Source organism: Sapajus apella, unplaced genomic scaffold (assembly GCF_009761245.1).
Source record: "Sapajus apella isolate SASKATOON/1434 unplaced genomic scaffold, GSC_monkey_1.0 scaffold7, whole genome shotgun sequence".
NCBI lineage: Eukaryota > Metazoa > Chordata > Mammalia > Primates > Cebidae > Sapajus > Sapajus apella.
This window is the reverse complement of record NW_022436947.1, coordinates 32,459,565-32,473,146: the sequence shown is the minus strand read 5'-3', so window position 1 is coordinate 32,473,146 and position 13,582 is coordinate 32,459,565. Positions and strand designations below refer to the sequence as shown.

General features: G+C 38.5%; 1 protein-coding gene across 47 annotated transcripts in view; it reads right to left on the bottom strand.

Moving 5' to 3' along the window:
- The window catches only part of NRCAM (neuronal cell adhesion molecule), a 315,121-nt gene that overhangs the window by 239,902 nt on the left and 61,637 nt on the right, over positions 1-13,582 (bottom strand). For 45 of the 47 annotated variants that reach the window (XR_004268326.1, XR_004268330.1, XR_004268327.1 and 42 more), the window contains exon 2: positions 11,607-11,764. The exons of the other annotated variants lie outside the window; for them this stretch is intronic. The gene's annotated coding sequence lies outside the window, so the exon portion shown is untranslated. The remainder of the gene's footprint in view (positions 1-11,606; positions 11,765-13,582) is intronic. 47 annotated transcript variants of the gene reach the window in all.

The window sequence follows — 13,582 nt, the reverse complement described above, 5'->3', positions numbered from 1 at the left end:
CTGAGATTACAGATGTAAGCCACTGCATCAGGCCTGCCTTGACCATTTTTTATGTGGCTTTAGGGCAATCTCATCCTGTCTAAGGCAGAAAGGTACCCAAGGCTCCTCTGTCTATGTAGCCACCCCATTAAATAAGGAGAGACACAGAGGGAATGTTATGCAACAGTCAATGAACAGACTTCACAGTGCAGAGATTAGTTGCCTGACTAGCAAGTTTAAACAAGCAGTCCTTAAATGGGAGTGTGAGCCTCCTGCTCACATTCAGAAAAGCATCTAAGGCTATGAAGGGGTACACGGTAACTTCAAATTGTGGGGTGCTAAACCCGTAGAGTCATAGAAGATCTGCAACAGTTTTGCTTTCTGCTTTCCAGAGAAGCAGAGATTTTTCTGAAGATAGAAAAAAACTCTTTAGAAACAGGTAAAGGTAGAGTTTGATAGTATTAGCCAGTCAAGGAAACACTAACAAGGCTGGGCGCAGTGGCTCATGTCTCTAATCCCAGCACTTTGGGAAGCTAAGGCAGGAGGATCACTTGAGGCCAGGAGTTCGAAACCAGCCTGAGCAACAAAGTGAGACCCCATTTCTACATTTTTTTTTTAAATTAGCCAGGTACAGTGGCATGCACCTGAGTCCCAGCTACTTGGAAGGCTGAGACAGGGGGATTGCTTAAGCCCAGGAGTTGGAGGCTGCAGTGAACTATGATTGCACCATTGCACTCAGCCTGGGCAATAGAAAAAGACCCCATCTCTAAAAAAGGAAAAAAAAAAACACTAAACTAAAAGGGCAATCTGTAGAGATACACTGGCATCGAAGTACTAGCACTGAGCCTCTAGATTAAGCAAGGGCAGGAACAGTAGGCTCCGCCCAGAGCAGCCCAAGTTTAGTAACATTTTTCTTAACAACATAATATACCAAAAAGCCCCATATTGATTCTGCAAAGTAATTACTCCCAACTTACCCACTATCAATTTCTAAGACAACCACCAGAAAGGCACTGTGTAACTCTCACATTTCAATGACCTCTCTCATCACCTACTCCCCTTTCTTTATTGACTAGTTTGTGAATTGGAGCAAATCACTAACTTTCCCTAAGCTTTGGTTCTCAGTTGGTAAGAAGGATATAATTATACTTGCCCCACAATGCTGTTGTGAAGATAAAATTAGACAGTGGCTATAGTGCCCACCACAATATCCTGCAGAGGCTCTGGAAGTGTGTTCCACTGTAGTCCCATCTATTCAGACACTGAGCCACATCCCTCCCCTGCCACACACACACACCCCCCTTGATGTTGCCTAGGCAAACAGCCTTCTAGAGTCACTCCTGTCTGGTTCAGGACCTCCAAAATCAAGACTAAGAATCCAAAATATTAAAGTGAGAATTGGGAGATATTTTTCACTTCAGATTTTATTTAAAAATAACAAATTACAAAGTAGTAGCTAGAAAGGGAACCTGCTAATGAATATTCATGAAGGCTGACAACCAGAAATAAAGACAAAAGCTGCCTTTTCTTGTAACATTAAAGTGAAAACAAATAAGATACGGAGAAGGCAGCAGGAGAGCCAAAATGATACTTCCATTTCAGGGATAAGGGAATTTGATATAATATTTGACAAGGACTTGGTAATATAAAACCCCTAGGAATGCCAATGAACACAACCCCGGCAGACTTCAACCAAGTTCCATCTTGAACATCCAAGGGCAGTCATTTGGCTCACGGTGAATAGATCTAACTCTTGGCTTCCTAGCCAAAGAAGACTGAGAAATTTGAATAAAAATTAAGAACAAGAGCTTTTAAAATGTTTCTTTTTAATGAAGTACAGTCCCATACTTCATTAACTTCAGTTTATGCTGAAGACAATCATACATCTTCCTTGAGCTAAGAACCTGGGGAAGTTTAAGAAATAAAAACTGAAATTTCTTTATGGTTTTATGTTGGAAGGGTGTGCTTGGTTTTTTCTTCTGAATTTCAAAGGAGTCTGAAATGGGTAACCGAACGTCCTATTCTGAAAAATGAGCATCATGATAACATACTAGTAAGAGTCAGGGCTTTGAAGCGGAGCACTTGGTTTAAGAACAGGTTGATGAGAACATGCAGTATTTGATGTTCTGTTCCTGAAGAGCCTCCAGCTCTTATAAGTGAGAGTAAGTGATAAGAACTTATGAACACAAAGAAGGAAGCAACAGACCCTGGGGCTCTACTTGATGAGGGAGGGTGGGAGGAAGAAGCAGAAAAAATAACTACAAGGTACTAGGCTTAATACCTGGGTGATGAAATAATATGTACAACAAACCCCCATGACACTTGTTTGCCTGTGTAACAAACCCTCATATGTGCCCCCAAATCTAAAATAAAAGTTAAAAAAAAACCTAAAAAATAAAAAATATAAAAAGGAGAGAACCAGCCAAAGAAAAACAAAAACAAAACCAAAACCAAAAAACAGGTTGGGGGTGAACCAGCAAAAAAAAAAAAAAAAAAAAAAGAATTGCTGAAGGGCACAAGATGGGTTGGGGGCAAGAAAAGCTCTTATATCCATATGAATTTGAAGTTTGTATTTGAACTTTTAAAAACCTGAAAGTAACTAAAAAAATCCATCAGTTCTGCTAGAGTCCTCTTCAAAGAAAGGAGATTTGACAGAGGAGGTTTGGAGGCAGTGATGGGAGTAAAAATAAAAAACTTTTTCATGTTTTTATGTCCCGTGCTTCGACTGCCCTTGGATTACAGCACTTTTCTCACTGTGAAGTATTAATACATACGAAGCTCAAGCCTCCTGGTAAAACAAGTGCTCTGATTCAGCAAGTCTAAGGTAAGACCCACAGCTTTGCTTTTCTAACATCTCTGGGTAATGTTCACACTGCTAGTTTATAGACCACACTTTCAGTAACATGTAAAGAAATTTGACTTGTAGCACCTACTGTTGGTTCATCACATTAGGATTTGGAAGTTTGCCCCCTAAGTCCACTTTTTGTGTTTGACAGATACTAGTTTGCCCTAGTTACCTCATGGGTTATCGTGAAGCTGTAATTAAACAACATGCCAAATGCTTCATGAAGTGTGAAGAACAAAGAATAGCAGTATGATCTCCATCATGAAGATCATAAAGGACAAATGACTTTCTGAAGGACCCAATGTAAGAGGCAAAACTAGGCTGAAAATCTGTATCATCTGATCTTAAGCAAGTGCTATGTACTCCAGTATGTTGCAACTTAAGGCGTTGTGAGGAACAGACCACATTTATTTCCATCTTACATTTGCCTCCCTGCCTTAATGCATACATTACATTGAAAATGTACACAGTGGGATGATTCAAACCCTTGTGTTTCCTTAGAGGGGCAGAGATCACTACTGCTGTACTGCCCTCTGATGTGCTTCAGGAGGCGATCATAACACTCAATACACCTACAATGTAATAACACCACTGTTAACCAGGTAAGTGTTAAAGAAAGCAGTGTAAACGCCCAACCACCTGAGAGAATTTCAGAGATAAGACACAAAAATGTGGGCTAGAATAATCAAGGAAGGCTTTGTGGAAGAAAAGTGTGTGTTTTGAGATGTCCTTGAATGAGAAAGGTTTAGGTAGCTTAGAAGAAAGGCAAGGCTGACGCTGAGCAAAATCACAGTGGGATCTCCAATGAATTAGTCATCCTGCACACAGTGTCAAGGACTATATTTAATACCCAGAAAGAATCCTGTATGTTAGAACATGGAGGCCAACTCAACTGATGCAGTAGACTAGTTCAGGAATTAGAAAGGAGGGAGTCCTGGCATACCAGGGTAAGGACTGTACACTTTATTCTGCATGGGATGGAGGGCCATTTGAAGAATTTTTAACTTGGCAGAAACAGAAGGAATGAAATTGGGTATTTGGATGGAATGTATTGGGGAGAATATGAAACGCATGAGAGTAAGTATATCTTTACAACTTATGTTTATAGCAGTGGACCCATATAATCAAGTGAGGTCTTAAATAAAACATCCATCTGTCTGTCTATGTTGAGAGAGAGAACATGTAAGCAGAGCTGTTTTAGGTCAGGGTGTGATGGGGCCCCTACGCTGAGCTGTCAGGAGTGGAACCCTCAGGCCTGCTTGGTTTCTTTTGAAAGAAGGTCACTGTAATGTAGTAAGTATATAAGGATGCAGGAGCTAGAAATGCAAAGGAAAACTATACAGGCATGTTTTATGAAGGAAGAATAGATTGTCTGATGGCTCCAACAGCTCCAGAGCCAGGCATTTTGGCTCCTAGTCCAGTACTCTTCATCTACATCCTTCTAACTCTGCCAATTACTATTTGACAATACATGCCAAGGAGAAAATGCAAAATCCAATACACTTATTAGTAATTTAAAAACTTCTTAGGCACTTCCTTTTATCTTCCAAAACTGAGGTCTTAAAAGAGCATTTAGTCTAAAAACCTAGTCCCATATCCATTCTTTAATCTTATCTCTAAGCAATTAATTGATTGGAAAATAATTTATTCTTCAAAGTTGCAGACTTCCTGTTGTTGTTCTAAAGCCTTTCATAGTGATCTAATACTTGTGAGTATTTTAACAAGCTCATCACAAGACCTGAGTCAAAAAAGAGACTACACTGGGCACAAATAAGTTGCCCAGGATAGCAGGCGTTATTTTCATATAGAATAAAGAGATGGCCTACAGTAAGATTGAAAACTATAATAACAGTAACCAGCAGATTTATAAACATACATAAAGACACCTATTCAACAAAAGGAGACCTGTTACATGTTCAGAAAAGCACACAAGGTGTGCTTGCATAGAAAGATACTATAAAAAAGTTATGGAGAAAATGAATATTGATATAGTAATTATTTTCTTTCATTTGCAAAACAAAACATACATGTTTGAATTTCTAGGAGGCATCATTTCTGAAGTCACAGAGTTCGAAGTTCAGAGTTCTCTGGGAAGCATCTCAGTAACTCAGGACTGAATGTCCTCTTCTTTTTTTGAAGATTTTCAGAAGTGTATATTTTATAAGCCTCTTCCAGTATTTTATTGTCGAAAGCAGAAGAGTTCCCTTGATGTAAATTTGTCTTCCTTCTTTAATGTATGTCCACTTCCTCTTGTTCAATTCTCTGAACATGGGCAAAAATGTCCAATATCCTCCTCAAGAAAGATTTTCATTTTTTGGATGGTAGACGGTAAGTTATGCTTCAATTTTCTTATCCTAAATAATCCTAAACAATTTCAGTTATTTTTACTTTTACTCAAAGAAGTTCCTCCTTTTTTTTTTTTTTGATGGAAGTCTTACTCTGCCACTTAGGCTAGAGGGCAGTGGTGTGATCTTGGCTCACTGCAACCTCTGCCTCCCGGGTTCAAGCAATTCTCCTACCTCAGCCTCCTGAGTAGCTAGGACTACAGGCACGTGTCACCATGCCTAGCTAATTTTTTTTTTTTTTTTTTTTTTAAGTAGAGACAGAGTTTCACCATGTTAGCCAGGATGGTCTCGATTTCCTGACCTCATGATCTACCCACCTCAGCCTCCCAAAGAGCTGGGATTACAGCCATGAGCCACCGTGTCCAGCCCCTCCTCATTTCTTTAATCACTTTAGTTTCCCTTTGGAATCCTGTCCAATTTCTCCATATACCTTATTAATGGGGACTAACAGTATGGAATTATTTAAAACTGCAAGTGATACATATTTTATTAACCTCTATATTCTACTAAAGCAAATGTTGTAATGAAAATGACATTAAAATGCACTCTTTATTGTCCAAATCAGAACTGGTGTGCCATTTATGGATTACTTATAGGTAATTACTGGTAATTATAATAATAGCTATGATGTAATGAATGTTTCCTATGTGCCAGGCACTGAATACTTTGCTGTCATATCCTGGCAACAACCCTAAAAGATAGGTATTTTTATACTAATTTTTTATAGTAAGGACCCAGGCTCGATTGTCACAGATCTCGATTGTGATTCCGGAGCCAGTACCTTATCACAGTGCTATGAAGATGCGTAATCCCATCTTCATACACACACTCACTGCATGGTCATGTATGGTGATTGCTGTAGGTCAGGTTTCTCTGGAACCAAGCTCCGGGATGAAGATCTGCAGGCAGGAATATTACTAGTGGGGCTCCTGAAAACAACCCCTAAAGGAGTAAGCAGAGCAGGACAAGGGGGTTGGAGAAGATGGCCATGGTGCTGCTGTCACAACAAAAGCCTCAGCCAACCTTTCAGGTCCTACACATTGTCCTGAACTGAGTCAAGAGCCTTTGTGTCCCCAAATCAACCACTCATTGCATGCACATGGGCCTGGGGCAAACAGTATAATCTTGAGTGAGGCAGCTCTGATTAGCTGAGGCAGAGGACAATCCCCAAAAAGAGGGACCCAAGTGAGCCATCAGCTGTCAACACTCCAAGAAGCTGGAGAAAGAGTGCTTCAGTCAGGAAAGCGCAGGGGTTCTGAGTGGCACATCACAGCTCTACTACAGTGACTGTGTTCTGATCCCCAACTCAGGATGTAGCCCTGTGAACCTGTTTATGGATTTTAAATGACAGATCATATCATTTTAAGGCCAAATAAGTCAAAGAAATCAGACTGAGGGGAGAAAAGAACTTCAAATACCGTTTTGGTTTACATGTAGGACAAGAAGAATATTTCTTCTCTTAGTCACTCTCTCTTTGCCTCTTTCTGTCTCTCTTTGTCTCTGTCTTTCTGTCTCATTGACATTCTCTGTGATACACACATACTAATATGATGACACTAAATAAAACTCAAAACTCCTGACAGCAGGGAGAGGAAACAAAGGAGAGGCAATAATTTGAAATACTGGGAACAGATACTTATTATCCAAGTGGATATTGTGATTTTTGAATAGTTCTGTTGATAATGTACACATCCTCTAGATGAAGGATGTTTATGTTATATTGGGTGAACAGAACCCTGTTAGTAGTTCTGCATCTTTAATCATTTTTTTATCCCCAATCTTTCCTCCTATGTTTTATATATTAAAAGATATAATTGCCTCAGGATGGTTCTTGCCTAAAACAAACAGCACAAATACTTATACTATTGATCATGAAGAGGAAGTTGTTTTATTTTTCCATTTTAAAATGAGAATGATAAACATGCTTTTAAAGTTTAAAGATCAAAACTATTTATTATTTATTGTTATCTACTTATCCATTATGCAGATGCTTTTAAGAAGCTAGAAAGTCAACAACTGGCAAGAATGGTTTATTAGGGCATGAATTTGAAATAGATCCCTAAGGGAAAAATGAATCCAGCTTATATTATGAGAAAATGTGAAGAGTCATTGATTCATATTATGCTGTCGTGCTATTCTATTAACTAAGGCAAAAACAAATTCTCTAGTCACCATTCTCATTTTAACATGAGTAGGAAGGTATTAGTGCAGTCGCTGGGGTTCAAAAGTTAATAATAAACCTGAATCAAGAATAATTTCAAAAGCACCCAGACAATAAAAGGCAGTGGAGAGTGAAAATTCAAATGTAGCAGGACATTATCTGATTAGAAATCTGTTCTCATTGTCCTCCACCAAAACAGCCCACAAATTGCTGATGTAAAGTCTAGCATCTATGATGGGATTGAATTTGTACCCAAAGGTGGTGGCTCAGCATTTCCTTTCCTCTTTCTTTTTAAAACCCCACATTACAAAAGGGCATACGGCAACACATTTTACTGTTAAATATGATGTGAGCCTGTTGGAATATTGCCCATTCAAAAGTGTCACTCCAGCAACTCACCCATGGCTTCCACTTCCCAACAGGAGTTTTCCCATACAACCCTCCTCTTGTAGAATGCTGTGCTCTAACCACAGGGTACAAGGAAGACAGGCTCCAATGCTATTCCAAATTCTGAATAGTTTGAAGTTGCAACTCCAAAACTAACATAAATTCCATGCATTGCTTTGTTTGCACAGTGGCACTTACAACACTCACTTTGGAATCCAAGCAGAAAGCAGCCACCCAATACTGCTGCATTCTGTCTTTCATCCATAGTAAGACAGTTCAAAAGAAAATCACCACCAAGCAAAGTAACAGTGGTGAGAGCTGACCTCCCGTTCACAGCCATCATACCATCTTGTGTTCACAGTCTGCAATCGTTTCTGTATCTATTCATCCCTGCTCATACTGTTGTTCTGCCCAATGTAGCCAAGCGATGCAGGGGGCAAACATTTAGCAAATGCCAATGTCTCCCCTCAGCACTCACCCCTCATCCACAACATGCTATTTCCACTGCCAGTTCCATGAACTGTCAAGGGTCTCACATTTTGGAGACATCATATTAGTGTATGTCTATCATGCAGAGAATATGAGTGAGACAGAAAAAGATTCATAGAGACAGAGAGAGAAAATAGAAAGAGGCAAAAAGAGAGTCTGAAACAGGAAGAAATATTCCTTGTGCTCTGTGCATAAATGAGTAGAAACTTCTTCTGTTACTGGCAGCTTTTGGGATGAATGAATCATGTTTTGAACACGCACCCTGATAATTTACAGCCCACTGATTTCACAGCAAAGACTGACCATTCTGTGGACTTCAGAGAACAATTCATTGTCTTCAAGACCACCTACAACTTGCATGTGTGTGCCGTCATTCAAAATTATACCAACTCAGCATTTCCATAAATTCATCTTCTATACATAAAATTCACAGCAGTGTAATTGACCAAATCAAGAAATCTCTTGTGCTTAGAATGACTGCAGTCAAACACGATTTATTGTATATTTCAAAATAGCTAGAAGAAAGAAGCATTTCTAATGTTCCCAACACAAAGAAATGATAAATATTTCAGGCGATGAATATATCTAATTAAGCTGATTTACTCATTACACAGTATATGCATGTATCAAACATCACCCCTAAATATGAACAATTTGTATATGAAATATGTATAATCATTATGTATAAATTTAAAAATTAACAAGAAAGGGAATATTCTGTGATTCTGTGCTCAAAATTGTTGGTTTTAAAGTCACTGATACCTTTAATAACTAGAATTCAAACACAGGTGGTTTGATTCTGTTCTGATCTTTCATTTCCTCCATAAAAAAAGTCTAGAGAAATAAAGCCTGCCAAAAACAAAATCCATGTTAAAAATTAAAAACTACAAAATTTAAAAATAATAAAGCCTTAAGCAGAGCCTTAAGTATTTAAGGAGACCCTGATTGTTGAATCTAAAGTGATTAACCAAAGCAAATGTCATCGGTGTGAACTGATTTACTTAATTCAATTCCCTATTTTAAGACATACAGATAACCTCACAGCTCAATAAGGATTTAGAATGAGAAAAAAAAAATGATGAAGTGGAAAAGGCAGAGTGAGATTCAGGAGAGCAGGACTTTGGTTCCAGCTGTTAGTGTTAAGTAAATTACTTAATTTTGCCTCAAATTATTTTTCTTGTGTATGAAAAAGTGACAGATTTGTGAATGTTTAAAGTTCCTGGAAAGATGGTAGTGAACTATAGAGAGCAAAAATGAAGCATTTTGTAGTTGTCCAATAGGTATCAAGGAAAAAAATCAGTAAGCTAATTAAGATCACAGTAATCAAACAAAATTCACTCAAAATAGTACTATTGCAAGTATTATTTGAATTTGAAATTTTTACTCCAGACATTCCCTCAAAGAAAGCTGTGAGAATGAATTTCAGCAGTCTAACTTGGGTGGACTTGCTCTCAAACAGTGCAGGCTCTGTTATAAAAGGCCTCAACCATGTCCTGGGTGGATGCTGAGAACACCCAAAGGGAGGGGCCCTGACACCACTCCACTGAAGAATGCAAGAAAGACCCCCTCAATCTCCCATAAGCAATGCTGAAACACTGAGTAGAGCAATGAAAGAGAGAATTTGACAAGAAATCATGATTAATACTGAAAAAGAATGATATTTTAGAAAGCAAAACTTTCTTAAATAATTGCTGTAGCTACTGTGAATTAAGATGGAGAATAGCATTGGCTTGTTACTGTCCTTAATTTTAGAGTTTACATTTTGTTAAAGACTGCTTTCAATTTCCATTTATCAAACTGGAAAGGTCACCATATTTGTCTCTAGGAAAAAATTCATAATTTATTATGCCAAGAAAATAAGAAGAAAAACTACAGATACAAATGAAACAGCAGATGTTAAAATGAAATGAAAACTGAGAATGTGATAAGTTGTGTTTTAAGTAAATAAAGAAAAAATATTGAAGGCTTAAGTACAAAATCAAATTTATGATTCAAAAAATATTTTTAGCCATTGCCTATAACGCCCAAGTCAATGTTTCTAGTTTTGAATGCTTCCCTTGCCTCCACACTTAGACTTCCAGTTGTTTGATAGATATTTCTATCTAGATGTCCCTTATAAACTTCAAAGTCTTTCCCTTCCCAAAAATAAATCTGCTTCTCTCCTAAACTCGCCTTCTGGCATCATCACGTTCTCAGTCACCCACATCAGAAATCCAAGAATTCCAGGTCCTGACATTTTCTCACTTCCCATGCCTAATAACCAAATCTAGCTCTTTTAAGTTTGTCTCTCTTTCTCTATTTAACGCTGCTTGTAGCCAAATTCTAGCCCTCTTAGAATTCCTCCATATAAATACAAAATACGTATTTCCTTCCTTTAATATTGCTCTAGTTCATTCTCTATACTTCTTCCAGCGTAATACACATAAAACGCCAATGACTTTCCAGCTGAAAACTCATCAGTGCTTCAGTGCTTCCTGCTCACCCTTCTTTCACACACACGCCATAACTTCCTACTTCTTCACATGGATTTTACACCCTTGTCCCACTGCTCCTACCTGCAATGCCCTTGTCCACCCAACCCTGCTTTATACCTAACGCTTATTCCACTTTCAAGAGCCATTTTAGGGGATACCTCCTCTAGGAAGCCTGCTTTTAACACACAGAGTCCTCTGGCCTCAGGCTGCATTAGATGCCTTTCCATTCTTTAATGCACCCTCAATAGACTTTTATCACAGAGAAGTTGGTCACATCTATTTATGTGCCTATCTCTTGCATTTGGCAGATATTCCTTGAAGGCAAAGACTTACTACCTTTGCTTCTTAAGAGCCTAGCAATGTTTACTGAACTGAACTGAAAATAAATGAAACTATGGGGGAAAAACATATTGGAGGTATAAGAGTATTTTTGAGGATTATAAATGTTTAGGAATAGTAGAATTTTTTTTTCTTACTTAAGCAAATAATACCACATGGTTTACAAAGTGTTTTCATATAAGTTATATTATTAGATCCTTAAAATAACCCAAGAAGGTAGGACAAGGCAGATATTGAGGCTGACAGAGACCTTAAATACATAAGAAATTTCTCCAAAAAGAGAAATATTATTGATTTTTAAAAGGGGAGTGTGTGTGTGTGCATGTGTGTGATGTGTGTGTGTGTTCAGATAGATCTTCATAAGATCAGAGTTCCAACTTCAAATAAATTCTTGTTCAGTCAAAATAGCCAGTTGGTTTCTTCCATAATTACCAAAAAGTTTTCCCAAAAAAGAAAAACTCTCAATTGTTGATAAAAAATTTTCAATAACCTGTTTCCCTCTTTTCACTATTTTCCAAGCAGATTTTGGAAGACAAACCAGTGAATTCAGATTTCTAAAGGCAAAGAGAGAACTAATTTACTCTCACCTTCAGAAGGTACACTGGGCTAGACGCCTCCCAAACGTTTTTCTAATTTCTGAAGCTATCCTTTTCTCAGGAGAATGCCAGCAGCTAAGACCAGCTTTTGTCAAAATCTTCAGCAAACAGAGGGTAACGAATGCTGAGGAAGAATGTCACAAAGATTCCTGAAACAAACAAAAAAAAAACACAGGACAATGTAAATTTTTTTGGGTTAGTTCATTCTATTAAGCTGAGATTTCATCCTACTCTAGTACGAAAAATTGACAAGGGAGACTTACTACATATCAAATTCCATGATTAATTTTAACCAAGCATGATTGTACTTAATTACATCAATGTCTAATAAATTTTAAGCACCTTAATGGGAACAGGTAATGAAAAAAGGTAACATAATTCCAATTACATTGCAGTGAAGGACATAAGTCTGAATTGCCCCTAAATAGCAGGAAGCAACTGCACACACAAATCAAAAAGAAAAAAAAAAGGCACTTGATCTGATTCTACTCTAACGCTTCATGGGAATACACCATGCTTTACAATCACATCAGCAGCAGGCCGTGGCGGGGAAGAATCTAATACAGACTGAAGAGAACAAACAATGAAGAACTAAGTATTTGATCAAGGTTGACAATGTTAGAGAGGAAATCAGCAATGCAATTACATTTTAGAGGTGGCTTTGAAGGCGGTAAGAAAAGAAGGCATCTGAATAAAGGGGTTGCTGAACACACCATTGTAAGAAAGAAAAAGCATTAAGGTTAAGGTGGAACAGAATAAAACCTTCATTAAACAGAAGCCAACTAACCAGCATGCTTCAATAATATTTTATTAAATATCTCACTTTTATGAGAAAGGGTAAAACCACAGAAGGAATGCTTCAAAAAGCTTTTTTTAAAACCAGAATTTGGGGTCAGTCTGTAGTAAGAAGAGCAGAAACCATGAGTTCTAGACGTGCCTCCACCACTAACAGTATGACCTTGGGCTTGCTAAGCGCTTTTCAACTGGATAAGCTTTTAAAAAGTATCGATGGCTGGGCCACATCCAGACCAAATAAATCCCTGACCAATTAAATCAGAATCTCAGGTGGAATAACCCCCAAATGTCGATATTTTGCAAAAGAAAGTCAGGAAAGATATTCTTTGATGACTCCTCTAGTTCTCACATTGTCCTCTCTACACTTCTGGTACCTGACAATTCATTTGTTTTAAAACAGATAAAATTTAAATTGATAGCATCCAAAACTTTAAAACTCTATAAATTAGTTCCCATTTTCAGAAGGCGGAAACTCAGGGTCAAGAGATACAGTGATTTATGCAAGGTCCAAGCAAAGCAGCAGCATGAGGATGGGGTCAGGTCTTCTGGGGAGGAGAAAGCCAGATGGATCATAAGCTAGGACCAGACACAGCTCTGTTTCAGGTATGGGCTGGGTATGATTCAAAGACATGAGCCACACTGATGACTAGGCAGTGATGAGGGTCATGGGTCTCTGGGCAGGGATGCATAACCACAGGGTTTCTGCTTTTTAAGGAAAAATAGGCTGGGTCCAGTGGCTCACACCAGTAATCCCAACACTTTGGGGGGCCAAGGTGGGCAGATCACCTGAGGTCAGCGGTTCAAGACCAGCCTGGCCAACATGGGGAAACCCCATAGCTACTAAAAATACAAAAAATTAGCTAGGTGTGGTGGCACATGCCTGTAATCCCAGCGACTTGGGAGGCTGAGGCAGGAGAATCACTTGAACCCGGGAGGCAGAGAATGCAATAAGCTGAGATGGCACCACTGCACTCCCTGGGCAACAGAGCAAGACTCTGTCTCAAACAAACAAACAAAAACAGGAACACTAGCAGACCAGGCACAGTGGCTCACACCTGTAATCCCAGCACTTTAGGAGGCTGAGGCAGGAGGATCATCTGATTCCAGGAGTTCAAGACTAGTCTGGGCAGCATGAAGAAACTCTGTCTCTCTTTAAAAAAAAAAAAAAAATT